Consider the following 14,670-nt stretch of genomic DNA (forward strand, 5'->3'; position numbering starts at 1 on the left):
AATTTTAATTGTGATTTTCATGTATTTAATTATGCAATTCCGGTTACGGTGTCTAAAAATTGCATAATTGATAACTTGTGGTTTTCCCCATTGCAGCCATAATAGTAAATACAATGAGAAGCTCAGCGTACCAGCCGACATGGGATCTCATGGAGTATAAGGGCTTGTCCACACATAACGGAATTACTGCAGAAAACTTCTGCAGCATTTCCGTTAAAACGAACAGACATCCCGTACCATTTCCTGCATTTTTTACCGCAGAAAACAAGGCGGAATTTGCTGCGTTGTTCTCCATGTTGGGAGATGGCGACATCTCCTCTAAAAAACACAGCAATTCAGTCCACTTTCCACAGCAGGAATTGACATGCTGCGGTCCGAAAAATACGCACCGCAGGTCAATGTCTGGTCGGAAGTTTTACGCAGCGTGTGGATGATTTGTTAAATCTCACCCACTTTGCTGCTACTGTATTCTGCTGCATATTTTCCATCCACAATTCCGGACAGAAAATACGCAGCATTTCCGTTACATGTGGACAAGCCTTAAAGTGTCCATTTTCCACAGAACGTGATACTTCTTGAAAGACAAGATCTTCTCACCTTTCAGTAAAGCAGTATTTTTTAATGATGAAAACGGCTGCCAATAATGCCAGCAAGGCAACCACAACGACAGCAGCGATGACTCCAGGATGAACTCTGACCTGCAATGACAAGTCACATCAGTCAAACAATGTGATGAAGTGAAACAAGACTACTCAAAACTTTCCTGAACCTTAGTGAGGTAATACATGGGGTGGGGGAAGAGATATTGGGTTAAAGGCTATGTACACTTTTGACATTTCTATATATTTTTTTAAAATAAAAATGTGTATCAGTGTGAACATTTTTTACTTTTTAAGATACAGCTGCTTTGCATCCTGTATACAGAGCAGCTGTATCGTGTGCGGAGACCCGAATCCGGCAGGTCAACAGGACTGGCGGGTTCAGCGACAGTGGGTCCTGCATTTGACATGCAGGATCCACCTGTTATCGATCATAGCCAAGTTCATAACTTAGATTTGATCGATAACAGGAAACACAGGACCTGCTGAACGATTCTGGGCTCAGTGCTAGATACAGCTGCTCTGTATACAGCATACAAAGCAGCTGCATATTAAAAAGGTAACACGGACACATTTTTATTACAAAAATAAAATAAAAATAAAAAAAAGGTGTACCTAGCCTTTAACGCAACTGTACACCCCGTGACTGGATAGTCACTTTGTACCCCCCCCCCCCACATAGTGTAGGTTAAAACACACAAAAAAAAATCTCACCTAGCTTTCCCCGTAGCTCCTTTTCTGGTCCTTCGAAGAGAGAGGGCAGACACTAGTGAGTAATGTCACTAGAAGTGTGGACCTGCTTAGCGAGACTGTGCCGACGTCTAATTACAGGAGTCAGAGACCACTACATTCCCCGTATGGTCACTGGAGGGAAGCAGTAGTCTGAAAGTCACTGCGACTACAGTCCCCGTTAGGCTGGGTTCACACACCCTATTTACGGATGTAATTCGGGCGTTTTAATCTCGAATTACGTCTGAAAATATGGCTCCAAAGCGCCGGCAAACATCTGCCCATTGATTTGAATGGGTCTTGCGATGTTCTGTGCCGACGGTCATATTTTTTTACGTAAAAAAGACTCCCACGTCAAAGAAGTGCCTGTCACTTTTGGGACGTAATTGGAGCAGTTTTCCATTGACTCCATAGAAAAACAGCACCAATTACGCCCGTAGTGGACGCAGCGAAAAACGCCTGCACATGCCATTACGGCTGAAATTCAGGAGCTGTTTTCTCCTGAAAACAGCTCCATAATTTCAGCCGTAATGGACGCTGCGGTGTGAACATACCCTTACAAGATCGCATTAAACGCCACTATTAATGTCAGACCTCAATATAGCCAGTCATTCTTACCATCACATCTCAAAGGACAGTCACACCAGACTGGCTCTCGAGCGGAGGCTCACATGAATTTGTAGGTTTTCGAGTGGAGTTCAGCTTTAAAGAAATACATTTGTAATCTGTACATAACAAAATAGCAATAAAATAAATAGGATAGACTTAAGCTGGGTCAAAAATGAGAGCAGATTGCATATTAGCGGTTATGCTTCCACTGCCTAACCATAGAGGACGGTGCCGCTACCAATTTATCCAGGTATTTATAGTATTTTTGATCCTTAAAGCAACGCTCCAGTCTCAAGACAAAATTTGGAATGTGATGGGGTATATGGATTAATATTAACCTCCAGTTGCCCCCCCCTCCCCTTTGCCGCTGTTTTAGGGTCCCTTCTGTGTGGTCTCAAAATGGCCACAATGCTAAGACACTCCCGCTGTTCACGGATTGGACTGAACTAATATTTGGCCAATCCGACAAAAGTGGGAGTGTCTGAGAATCAGTCTAAGAAGCACTGTGGCGGTTTTGGGACAGCATGGAGGGGAACGCTAAAAACGGCAGAACCACAGCAGTGGGCACAACTTTAGGGCACCAGCTAATATTACATCATATTTAAAATGTTGTTCCAGAGGGTTGCTTTAAAGGGGTGTTCCCATCTCAGAAAGTAGTCTTCAGTGCTATTCTAACTGTAAAAAATATCAGTACCCCTCCAAAACCCATTAGAAGTCAACGGGGTCCACCAAGATTTGTCAGTATTTATTTGAAAACGGATCTGGCTTAGTGGTCACGGCTCAATTATAAAACGGAAGCCACAACACTAATATGAACAGAGCCTTACTATAGTTTACGCATACAAAATCTTGCCATCACTGGTCATTTGTTCCACGCCGATATTTCATGGCAGAAATAATAAGGTTTCCTACATTTGCAGTTTAAACATGTGAAGTGTTTTTCATTCTCAGACTTAATATCCTTAGCAATAGCTACTGTGCCATATGGCCGCCGAGCACGGTACTACCCACAAAAGCATTTGTGCACTCACATAATAAACAACCTTCCCTCCATGTCGGCCCTACAGACGTCTCGCGCAGTGGAAGCCGCACATGCAAATTAGGATCACATTTCACAGCAGACTTGCTTCCTCCAGCTGAATTAAAACCATCTTAGCGAAAATTAATTACCAAATGTTCCAAGGTGTGCTCCGTATTAATATTCTCCCTGCCAGATCTGAGCGGTGGTGCTGTGGCGTGCGTCTTAGCTCAGTACATCATTAATGCTGGCAGGTTACAGCGGGTTTTCATACCCAAGTATAGGAATTGTTCCACTTCATAAACACACAGATACTCGAGTTGCTTATAAAAAAAAATCCAAGAGACCATGTAAGACATTATATATATATATATATATATATATATATATATATATATACACATATACACATATACACACACACACACACACACACACACACACACACACACACACACACACACACACACACACACACACACACACACACACACGTTGTACTGTGGCGTATTAGAAAATGTTATAGTCCTTATCTTTAGTGTTCAAAGCAACGTTTAAAGGGTAAATATACAATAGGCACCACCATATGTTAAAGGCTATGGACGCCTTTGCACTGATTTAATTTTTTTTTTTAAAACATTTAATGCCAACTCGCTTCCTAAATGAAAAATGTAGCAGTTTTCTAATTAGTGTATATTCAAAAATGTCTGCCATTCTGCTGCTGTAGAGTCTGTAATTCCTTCACATACTTGGTTTACTGCTCATTCTGACATAAATTCGACAGCACGCTGCTCCTGTTGGGGGCTGACGTCATCTGCTCTCCCAGTTCGTGATCTCAGTGTTGGGATATGTTCACATCTTCATCGTTATTTCAGTATCTGTTGCATCATAGAAACAGAGCGAAAATAATGCAAGTGTTGGATCTGTGACACCAACAGTGCCGGACGGAACCCATTGACTTTAATCAGTTCCGTTATGGTGTCCAACCATTTACAAATATGCTGCGTACTGCTTCCAACACAGATGTGAACATAGTCCAGGAGATAAAGGCAGGGAGAGGGAGGAGGCTGTACAAGGCAGATCAGGGTGTAGATAGGGAGGAAAGTGCAAGGGAAGTTGAATCACACACAGACTATCAATGTAGAGCGAGAACCCACAGACATGCTTCCAAAAGTCGCAGATCCAGCGGTACAGTCCTGAATTCCAGATAATGTCTTGCTATCACAGGAGGCCTCCAGCATGTCCCAGCTTCAACTGTATCAGCTGTAACAGTTAAACATAATGGTGGAGCAGTGTGCCGTGAGTTCCCTGCTCCACCATTCACCTAGCACAGACCGGAAAGGACCTGAAGAGGGATCTCCTCCATTTGTCGTGGGAATGGGGCTAGCGAGGGGGAGTATTTAATGTTATTTTCAGGAGGCACTATGGGGAATGATACGGTGTTGGAAGGTACTAAGGGGGGCATTATACTTTGTGGGGACACTAATAGTGTGCTGTTTGAATGTCACACAGTAATAGAGTGTGTGGGGTACAAATCAGCAATATTACAGTTTGTTACCCAAAGGAGGGCACAATGGGAACTGGGTGTGTATGGACAGGGATAAGACTGGGTTAAAGGCGTGGTTAACTAATAAAAAAAAAATTCAGGGCACGCTTGTTGCGCCGCATGAGTTGTCCCTCTTTACGATTGTTGAAAGTTGAGAGGTATTCCCACAGACCAGGATTTATCCTCCATCCCCCAAAACATGACACTGCGCATGCGCCAAAATGTACATGTGCAGTGCAAGCAAGTATGCCTTTAGGAGCAGGAGGAGGGCGGACGGAGCCAAGTGAATGACAGTCTGAGTGAGGTCGGTGCCAGGAGTGAACCAGTCCAGTCACCTGACCTCACGTCAGTGATGTGAGGTCAGGTAACTGGACTGGTCCACTCCCAGGCCGGCACTGACCTCCCTCAGACCGTCACGTCATTCACATAGTTGCCAACAGTCCCAAATTTACAGAGACAGTCCCGGCAAATTACTGTCCCAGAAACGACCATATTCAATTGTATCTGCGTCCTCAGATACAGTCCTCAGGTGCGGTAAACTCAATGCCTCTTTATCGAATAGCGTAGTCTACTACGCCATTCTATAGAGCAGGAAAAAAATAAAATAAAAATGGGGGTATACCAGCGTCATGCAGCAGGGGGACAGAAGGATACACTTTTGGCCATCATTGGGGCCTATGGATATGTTTAACATATATCCTTGGAGCTTTCCCGCCATATACGATAAATGTACACTGCAGGCGAAGTATAAAAAGGACCTAAGAAACTAAAACAGTAAGGGTATGTGCACACGATAACTGCAATTATGTCTGAAAATACAGAGCTGTTTTCAAGGGAAAACAGCCCCTGATTTTCAGACATTTTTTGAGCAGTTTTTCTACGTCCGTTTTTGGAGCTGTTTTCATTGGAGTCTATGAGAAAACGGCTCCAAAAACGTCCAAAGAAGTGTCCTGCATATAATGTATATAAGTGTCCTGCACTACTTTGACGAGGCAGTCATTTTACGCGTCGTCGTTTGACAGCTGTCAAACGACGACGGGTAAAGTACAGGTCGTCGGCACAGTACGTCGGCAAACCCATTCAAATGAATGGGCAGATGTTTGCCGACGTATTGGAGCCGTATTTTCAGGCATAAATCGAGGCATAATACGCCTCGTTTACGCCTGAAAATAGGTCGTGTGAACCCAGCCTTAGTAGCATCTTTTAGGTTAGCATTTTAATCTGGGCTGCCTTCCTAAGGGCTTGTCCACATGTAACTGAATTGCTGCAGAAAATTTGTGCAGCAATTCTGTTGAAACTAGCAGGATTTCCGCTGCAGAACAAATATGCACCATTTCCTCCGGTTTTTACTGCAGAAAATGGCGCGTATTTTGCTGCATTTTTCGCAATGCTGGGAGATGGTGACATCTCCTCTAAAAAAAAGCAGCAATTCGGTCCATCCGCAGCAGGAATTGACATGCTGCAGTCTGCAGGGGAATTTCTGGTTGGAAGTTTTACGCGGCGTGTTGGTGAGACTTGTTAAATCTCACCCACTTTGCTGCTACCGTATTCTGCTGTGTATTTTCCATCCGCAATTCCGAATGCAAAATACTCAGCAATTCTGCTAAGTGTGGACAAGCCCTAAAACGTCTCTACCATTATAGGTATAATATCTACGATGATTTTGTAGGTCTGTCCAACAAATCAGAATATTAGATGACCGGGTACAGATCAGTTCCCGTTAATGCTGGATTACAGAAATTGTGTGGCAATGGTTTTGTGGGTCTAAAATTTATGAACATTGGATGGAAAATGGCAAACAAAAAAAAAAGGATTTCCTAAAAAAGAACATAAAACGTGTTTTTGTTCCGTACCATTGAACAATGAAGCGGCACGAGCACACGACTCTACCAACATAATAAGAGCACGTTTGTTCAGGTGTGATCTACAGGACACAGAAGCCATAAAGATAAGTTCATGAAACAAATTCAACATCTGAACAAGGAATCGTATAAATTCCCATTGATTAGAAGATCAGTAACTGTGTCATCTGCAATAATACCGGACAAAGGGAACAGACATCTTTTGTATATAAGTTTAGGGTTTTGGAACGTGTATATGGGATTTTCTTTACTTTTACCAATATACAGGACTGAATGGCTTCTTTTCTTCTTCACCTGTACTACGCACAATTAAACTTGCATAACCAGCGGGCAACTTTTCATTGAAGAGGAAAGTGGTTTTCGAGGGGGAAAGGATCTTTACACGTGCAGCATAAAGAAAGGCTTTGTGGAGGTCAGTCAGCAAAAAAAATGTAAGGAGCGACGGTCCCTGGTGAAATTCAATTCTCCGGGATTTCTTTGAACAGAATGAGTTTAGAGAATATACATCAACGTGGTAAAGGCTAGAGAAAAATGTTACATGACAGGGAGTGGGTCCCCACTGTTCATTCCTATAACAAACATTTCATAAAATCAGTTTATCAGAGGTTAAACAGAACATTTCAAGGAAATGGAAGCGATCTGTGTTGTGGTGAAAGTCGCCGTGTAGCCGTTGCCTAAATCTATATTTTTTGGGCTCTCTACATGCAAATCACATTGCGGCTTTAAAATCCTGCTGGTTACTATTGGAAACAGACCGACATTTAACCCCACTCTGTAGTCAGACATGTGACCTGACAACTCTAGCAGCTATCCAAGCTCCCTACAATGCACTGCTCTATTAACAGTAAATAAAAAAAAAAATCAGAATTTAGCTTTAGATATAAATGGAGAAAAAAACGGCACTTAAAGGGATCCGGTCATCAACATCTTACCTGTCAAACTCGCCTGACCCCTCAATGGCCGCAGCTGTCCAGAGTTCGTGCCTGTTCTCTTCTTTCCTGAAGTCCTCCTCTGTCAGTAAATGTAGTCGTTTAAACTCTTCCCGCCTTTTATGGTAATTCGTTTTCCCTCTGGGACTCAGCTTCTTAACCCCGCCAACCGCCACCTGTCCGGCCCTGACTGGCTAAATCGGACTCTTTTCAGATGAAGATTTGACTCTTTTCTGCTCATTTGCATACGGCGTGGGAACACTGAAAAACGGAATATTAAAGCTACAGAGCTTACTTAGAACATATTTATAGCTTAGATGACAATGATTTTTCACCCACTTTCACCAGGTATTGCTGGCTTTATAGCTAAAATGCTGGTGACAGGTTCCCTTTAAAGGGATCCTGTCATCACCATCTTACCTTATAAAACGTCCTGACCCCTTAGTGGCCGCAGCTGTCCATAGTTCATTTATGTGTTTTTCTCTCCTCACGTCCTCCTCTTGCCCGAAATATTGTCAATTAAACTTTTACCGCATTTTATGGTAATTAATTTTAACTTTGTGACGCAGGATCTTAACTCCGCCCACATACGCCGCCTGAGCAGCCCTAAATGCCAAAATCTCGTTTCAAATATCGCGCATGCGTGCCTCACCACCCTTCCTTGCTTCATTCATACTGAAATATTTAACTGCTCATGCGCCGCGCGGGTACACATCCCCTTTTGTCATCGTCGTCGTATGTTATACTGCATCAGCGCGGGAATTCATGTGTAGTGGAGTGAGAGAAGCTGTCAATCAAAAACAAGGAGGCGGAGTCAACTCTGAAACGCCGGAGGAATGAAAATCTGACTCTTTTCGAATGACGTTTGACTCTTTTGTGCTAATTTGCATAAGTCGCGGGACCACTGAAAACCGGAATACTAAAGGTACCGAGCCAACTTTGAACACATTTATAGGTTAGCTAACAATGATTTTTCACCCACTTTCACAAGGTATTGCTGTCTTGATAAAATGCTGGTGACAGGTTCCGTTTAAGCCAAACCCAGGGCACTGGGATAGTGGATGTCTTTTCGCTACTAAACTGTAGACGTGGTTGTTAGACCGAAGAGGTGATGTGTAATTCTCTTTATATGTGAATGGAAGAACCCAGCATCAAAGAAATACTTAATATTATTATATTTTCTTATTCTGGTCTGTCCGCACAGTTTAAAAAGGGACGGACATAATGTCCTGGGGGGCTCTCTAGGTCAGAGAAGTTGAACTGGTTGACTGACGTGAATAGAGACTGACGTGAATAGACCCGGATTCCAGCACAGTTTTTCTTTTTTCCTGAACCCGGTTTGAGATGGCAACATGAACGCTGCCAAAATCAAAAATAGCGCAAATTGGAAACACAAGACATGAACGAGCCTGCCGTGCATTATATTTATACTGAGGATAAGCCGTGCCCGTTTAGAAAATCTCTAAGGCCGGGTTCCCATGTAGCGTAAATGCAACAGAATTCTGTGCGCAAGATTCTGAAGCATGTCAATTTATGCTGCCTTTTTTGTTGATTTTCCATGCAAAACCCGCAACAGAAAGCCATGTGTTGCGACTTTTGCGGAATATGTGGAGCGATTACAATGCAAAAATCGCAACTAAGAAAAAAAATAAAAAAAATATATCGTACTTACCCAGATGCCCTCCTTCCTGCAGTCCGGCCTTCTGGGATTACGTTGCATCCCATGTGACCGCTGCAGACAATCACAGGCACCAACGTTACATGGCCACCAACGTTATCCACGGAGGCCGGAGCAGACGTCAGAAGAGGGAGGGGGGTAAGAATAAACGGCTTTCTTTCCAGGTCACGCACGCTGCGTGACTTTTACGCAGCGTCCTGTGGGAACCCGGCCTAATGTTGCCACAACCATGTAGTTTTCCTTTTTATGGGATGGGGGGGGGGGGATTGCTGAATTTGAGTTAGGAGACATGTAATAAGGGCATATGTATGTAGCAACTATCTGATGTGTTGAATTTTAAACAGGCTCTGTCACCAGATTTTGCAACCCCTATCTGCTATTGCAGCAGATAGGCGCTGCAATGTAGATTACAGTAACGTTTTTATTTTTAAAAAAACGAGCATTTTTGGCCAAGTTATGACCAGTTTTGTATTTATGCAAATGATGCTTGCAAAAGTCCAAGTGGGCGTGTTTAAAGTAAAAGTCCAAGTGGGCGTGTTTAAAGTAAAAGTCCAAGTGGGCGTGTATTATGTGCGTACATCGGGGCGTTTTTACTACTTTTACTAGCTGGGCGTTCTGACGAGAAGTATCATCCACTTCTCTTCAGAACGCCCAGCTTCTGACAGTGCAGACACAGCGTGTTCTCGAGAGATCACGCTGTGACGTCACTCACTTCCTGCCCCAGGTCCTGCATCGTGTCGGCCACATCGGCACCAGAGGCTACAGTTGATTCTGCAGCAGCATCAGTGTTTGCAGGTAAGTAGCTACATCGACTTACCTGCAAACGCCGATGCTGCTGCAAAATCAACTGTAGCCTCTGGTGCCGATGTGTCCTCGCTCGTCTGACACGATGCAGGACCTGGGGCAGGAAGTAAGTGACATCACAGCGTGATCTCTCTCGAGAACACGCTGTGTCTGCACTGCCAGAAGCTGGGCGTTGTGTAGAGAAGTGGATGATGCTTCTCGTCAGAATGCCCAGCTAGTAAAAACGCCCCGATCTACGCACATAATACACGCCCACTTGGACTTTTGCACGCCTCATTTGCATAAATACAAAAATAGTCATAACTTGGCCAAAAATGCTCGTTTTTTAAAAATAAAACCGTTACTGTAATCTACATTGCAGCGCCGATCTGCTGCAATAGCAGATAGGGGTTGCAAAATCTGGTGACAGATCCTCTTAAGCCTGTGGGTTTATAGATCAAGCATATACGTGGGAAAAACTCTTTAAAAGCCCATTTATCGCAGCGGTGAGCAAGTTCCCCTAGATTATCATAAAATCATAAATGCAAAATATAAAGTGTATTATATAAAATACGTACATATTTAGCACGTCATAGGTTATAAAAGTCTTATGAAGTGCAGGCGGAATAGAAAAATGTGTCTTTCGAGAAGTGATCCCCTCCTCCATCTCATGAATTTCATCTTAATGCAGAGGCTACAGATGATCCCTGACAAATATATATGTTCTCTATAAATATATAACAACCATATTGGCCCGTGCGTATTGCCTATTGAACTTGGCTATATAATTATATACGGTATGTTATTAGTGTTCTTGAACTCTGAAGAGCTACATCTTTCCCATCCTCAAGGTTGTCTAGATAAATCATATGATCATAGATCACAACCATTTCCACTTTCAGAATAATAAATTCAATTTAGAATTTCCAGTTCTGCAAGACAAAAGAGACGTTTCTGTCTTTACATTACAGGAAACATGAACTAGTTTCCTCCGGGCTACAAATAACGATCTGCTGGATTCACAAAAAAATATTTTTTTGCACATGATAAATGTTGAGTACAGAGACAAGACACCACAGACGGTTGTGTGAAAGGCTCCAGCGGAAAATCTGTATTTAGGTTCGAGAGACAAGTGTGGGCTTAAGGCAGGGGCGGGGAACGTCCGGGCCAGAAGGCTGTAGAACGCCCGTGAGATCATTTGGTCCGGCTCGACCTCACTCTGACCGCCGCATCATTTGCTACTTGGCTCTGTCCACCCTACTCACTCACATGAAGGAGCAGGAGAAGGGCGGATGGAGCAAAGTATGGCAGCGGCGGTCTGAGTGAGATCGGTGCGTGTCGGCCCAAGAGTGGACCAGTCCGGTCACCTGACGTGAGGTTAGGTGACCGGACTGGTCCACTCCCGGGCCTACACAGTCCAGTCACCTGGCCTCACGTCAGTGCCGTGAGGTCAGGTGACTGGACTGGTCCACTCCCGTCACAGCACGCCCTGACATTACTCTGACCGCAGCTGCCACCGTCATTCCCTCCTTGGCTCCATCCACCCGAAGTGAGGTCAGGTGACTTAAAGGTTGTTTTTTTTTTTCCCCATCAAGGGCATTTATGATATATCCACAGGATGTCAAATGTTAGATAGATGCGGGTCCCAGATAGATGTGGCCCCCTAAACCCCGTTCTTCCTCTGTGTTGTGACGGAAGCTTGTGATTTACCACCACATAGAAGAAAACAGCGTAGCTTGCTGAGTTATGCTGTTTCCGTAAGTCCTATAGAACTGAATAGTAGTTACAGAAACAGCGAGCTACGCTGTTTTCTTCTTCATGGTTGGAAATCAGCGTGATCTCAGAGAGGGAGAAGGGGGTTTAGTGGGCACCGTTCTAGAGATAGGTGCGGGTCCCAGAGGTGGGACTTGCAACTATTGGACATTTATGACATATCCTGTGGATATGTCAAATGTCCCTGATGGGAAAACCCCTTTCAGAAGAAACATCGTCAATACCGGCTAACATCACACGCCTACCCAAAGAGAAGCAGTTCCAGCCATCACATTAGGGGTGAGTTAATTAAATGTTTGACCAAATATAGCAGGCAAATTTTTAAGTTGATAATTTTGTATGGCCTGCAAATAACGTTATATATATCCAAATGGCCCTTGGCAGAGGAAAAAAAAAAAGAAGGTTCCCCATTTGTCTTAAGAGGTCGCTCAGTAACATTGTCATTTTAGACTATCAAGGTTTTAAAACTTAACATTGCAACGATGATTGGTGGTGGCAAGACAAGAGTAGACAAACTTTCTCCCAACCAGGCCAAAAATCAGGGCTTTATTCAGTTCGGCTCACTTGAATAGGAAGGGGTGGTCCTGGTCTTGCAGCCATAATACAGTCATAAGCCTAATGTCCAAAATGTATCGGTGTGAATTGGAGCACATTAAACCTGGCGCTCACCTTTTTCTACTACGGTGTTCATTACTACATTTAAGATGTGTGTTTCAGTGTAAAAAAGTCGCAGATGTGGCAAACAACCATGCCAGCACCACGTTCGGCACGGCTCTCAAGTAGCCCGTTAATGGCCACGCGTTGTTGCGGGTAAAATGTCCCTTTACATGCAAAATCGTGTGGCCATTAATTAATTCACCCGTTATGGCTGCACGATTTTGTAGGTAAAGGGCTGTTTTACCCACAACAACGCACGGCCAATAACAGGCTACTTAACAGTCGCCCTGAACAAGGTGCTGGCGCTGTTGTTGGCCGGGTCAGTGCCGCTGCATGTGGCCTTAACCTAATAATATTTCAAGCTATGGTTACTAGATTACTGAAGATGGGTGAATGATCCAGGGACATATTTGGAGTCAAATTTTTTCCCTAAAATGAGGAAAATTGCCTCCAGCTTCGTGTCGGTTTGTTTTTTTACCTTCTGGAACATCATTGCAGGAAAATAGGTTGAACTAAATGTACGGAGGTCTCTTATTCAACCTTTCCTACTAGAGATCACACAAGTTACGGACAACCGTACATAGCGCTAGAACTTGATAGTGTTAGGCGCTATTCAGACGACCGCCAGCCGTTTTTTTAATGACCGTCACACTGCTGCATTAAAATCAATGCAAGTCTATGGGGCTATTCACAAGTAAAAAAAAATATATAACAATGTACAGGACATGTCCTATTTGCCTGTTTTTCCGGATACCTCAATAGACTCAAGTCTATGAGGGGTCTGTGAAAACAGGTCCCCACGAGTGCAAGTCGGCTGTGAAAAACTGCCATTTTTCACGGCCGATTTGACACCCGGTCATGTGCATAAAGCCAAAATGTATTGATAAATCTGACTATCCCACTACAGATGTTCATTCCTTATCTTGACTAAAAACTTGCTGCAGCGTGATAATTTCTTATTTAAGCTATTGAAAAAAAAAGTTAAGTCAAAGTTCCTTGCCATTGTATTTAATGCATTGAAAGAGTCAAGATAAAGATTGCTACATCTATATTCCATGTTACTAATGATATTTTCACTACCACTTTGCATTCCCTATACGCTCAATGGCTTTTGCTTTGAACTCACACCGTCCTGTCCCCTTGTAATATGCAGCCGCTAATTCAATTCTACTTGTATTTCCCCTGACAGAAAGCTCAGACGGAACCATGAACGGAGTCCAGAGTCAGATGTGAACGAAGCCTTATCAAGATGGGGAAGTGAAGAAAGGTCTACATTTCTCCATCGCTCTTCCCCTATAACCAGAATTGAGAAAATCTTATAGTGCTACTAGAAATGTGCTACTCTCTATCTCGGTATTTACTATTGATAGGAGCTTGTTGCTGGGTTAACCCCCTACCCCAAATAAAAAAAAATAAAAAATAAAAAAAAAAACACAAAAACACCGCATCAAAATCCACATCATAAAAACCTGCATCCAAATGTAAAAATGCACAATAAAAAGCATCAAAAGACGCATTATTAATTGCGGATTTAACATGCAGAATTACCGGCGTTTATCTGTGCTTATTCCTCGAATTCTGAAACGTATGGATGTAGCCCTAGCGTTTTTTTTAAGTGGATCCCCTATAGCAGATATTTTGGGACTGCCAATGTCAAAGTTATGGAGAAGTATAGATCAGGGTTTGGTCATAAAGAAATTTCCAAAAACTTTGATCATTCCATGGTGCAACATTAGGCCCAGTTCAGACAGAGGTTTTTTTTACGCTAATTCTGATGTGGAAACTGCGTTTTAATCAGCAGCAAAAACATCTGAAAACCCCCTCCCATTTATTTCTATGGGGGTGGGGGTGTGGAGGAGTTTTGGTTTTTTTCCCGTGGCGCAATAGCCACTCGTGGTTAAAAAAAAAAAAAAAAAAAAAAGAAGAAGAAGAAGACCACCTATTGATTCTTGGAGATTAAAATGTGAGGTCATAAAAGCTCCTTTAGGTGTCACAATATTTTTGTGAAATATATATATATATATATATATATATACACAAATTTATATAATATTTCAAACTAAAAAAAAATAAAAAAAACCCACACATGCCAACATCTGCGTAATACAGGGTTAATCCTCTGCCAGCACTTTGCACAATACGACAAGAAATAAACGTAACAAAGATTATTGCTAAACTAGTGCCAGGCCTGTCTTTGATTTGAATATTTCCTATGCATTTAAATCCCTTTGTTCAGCATAAATAGGACTACCCACTCACAATTTTGTACAATTTCTCCATCTCTTGCCAGGAATGGAGGTAGAAGTAGCTCTCTCTCGCTTCTCTAATACATTTCATGTTCCATTTTCTCTCGCTCTAGACTCATTTCCTATGTATTTGGAACGAGCAGCAATTCACATCTATCAGTTCAAATAGCAGTTCATCACAGTCGAGAAAGGTTTTTGGTAATACAGACAAAAAGTAATCTGGCTTGTTTCTAGCGTACGT

At 42.9% G+C, this 14,670-nt stretch overlaps 1 protein-coding gene across 1 annotated transcript in view; it reads right to left on the reverse strand.

Moving 5' to 3' along the window:
• The window catches only part of CFAP20DC (CFAP20 domain containing), a 320,373-nt gene that overhangs the window by 4,419 nt on the left and 301,284 nt on the right, over positions 1-14,670 (reverse strand). The window contains exon 18 of the transcript XR_012850041.1: positions 598-698. The gene's annotated coding sequence lies outside the window, so the exon portion shown is untranslated. The remainder of the gene's footprint in view (positions 1-597; positions 699-14,670) is intronic.

This window comes from Rhinoderma darwinii, chromosome 7 (genome assembly GCF_050947455.1).
Source record: "Rhinoderma darwinii isolate aRhiDar2 chromosome 7, aRhiDar2.hap1, whole genome shotgun sequence".
NCBI lineage: Eukaryota > Metazoa > Chordata > Amphibia > Anura > Rhinodermatidae > Rhinoderma > Rhinoderma darwinii.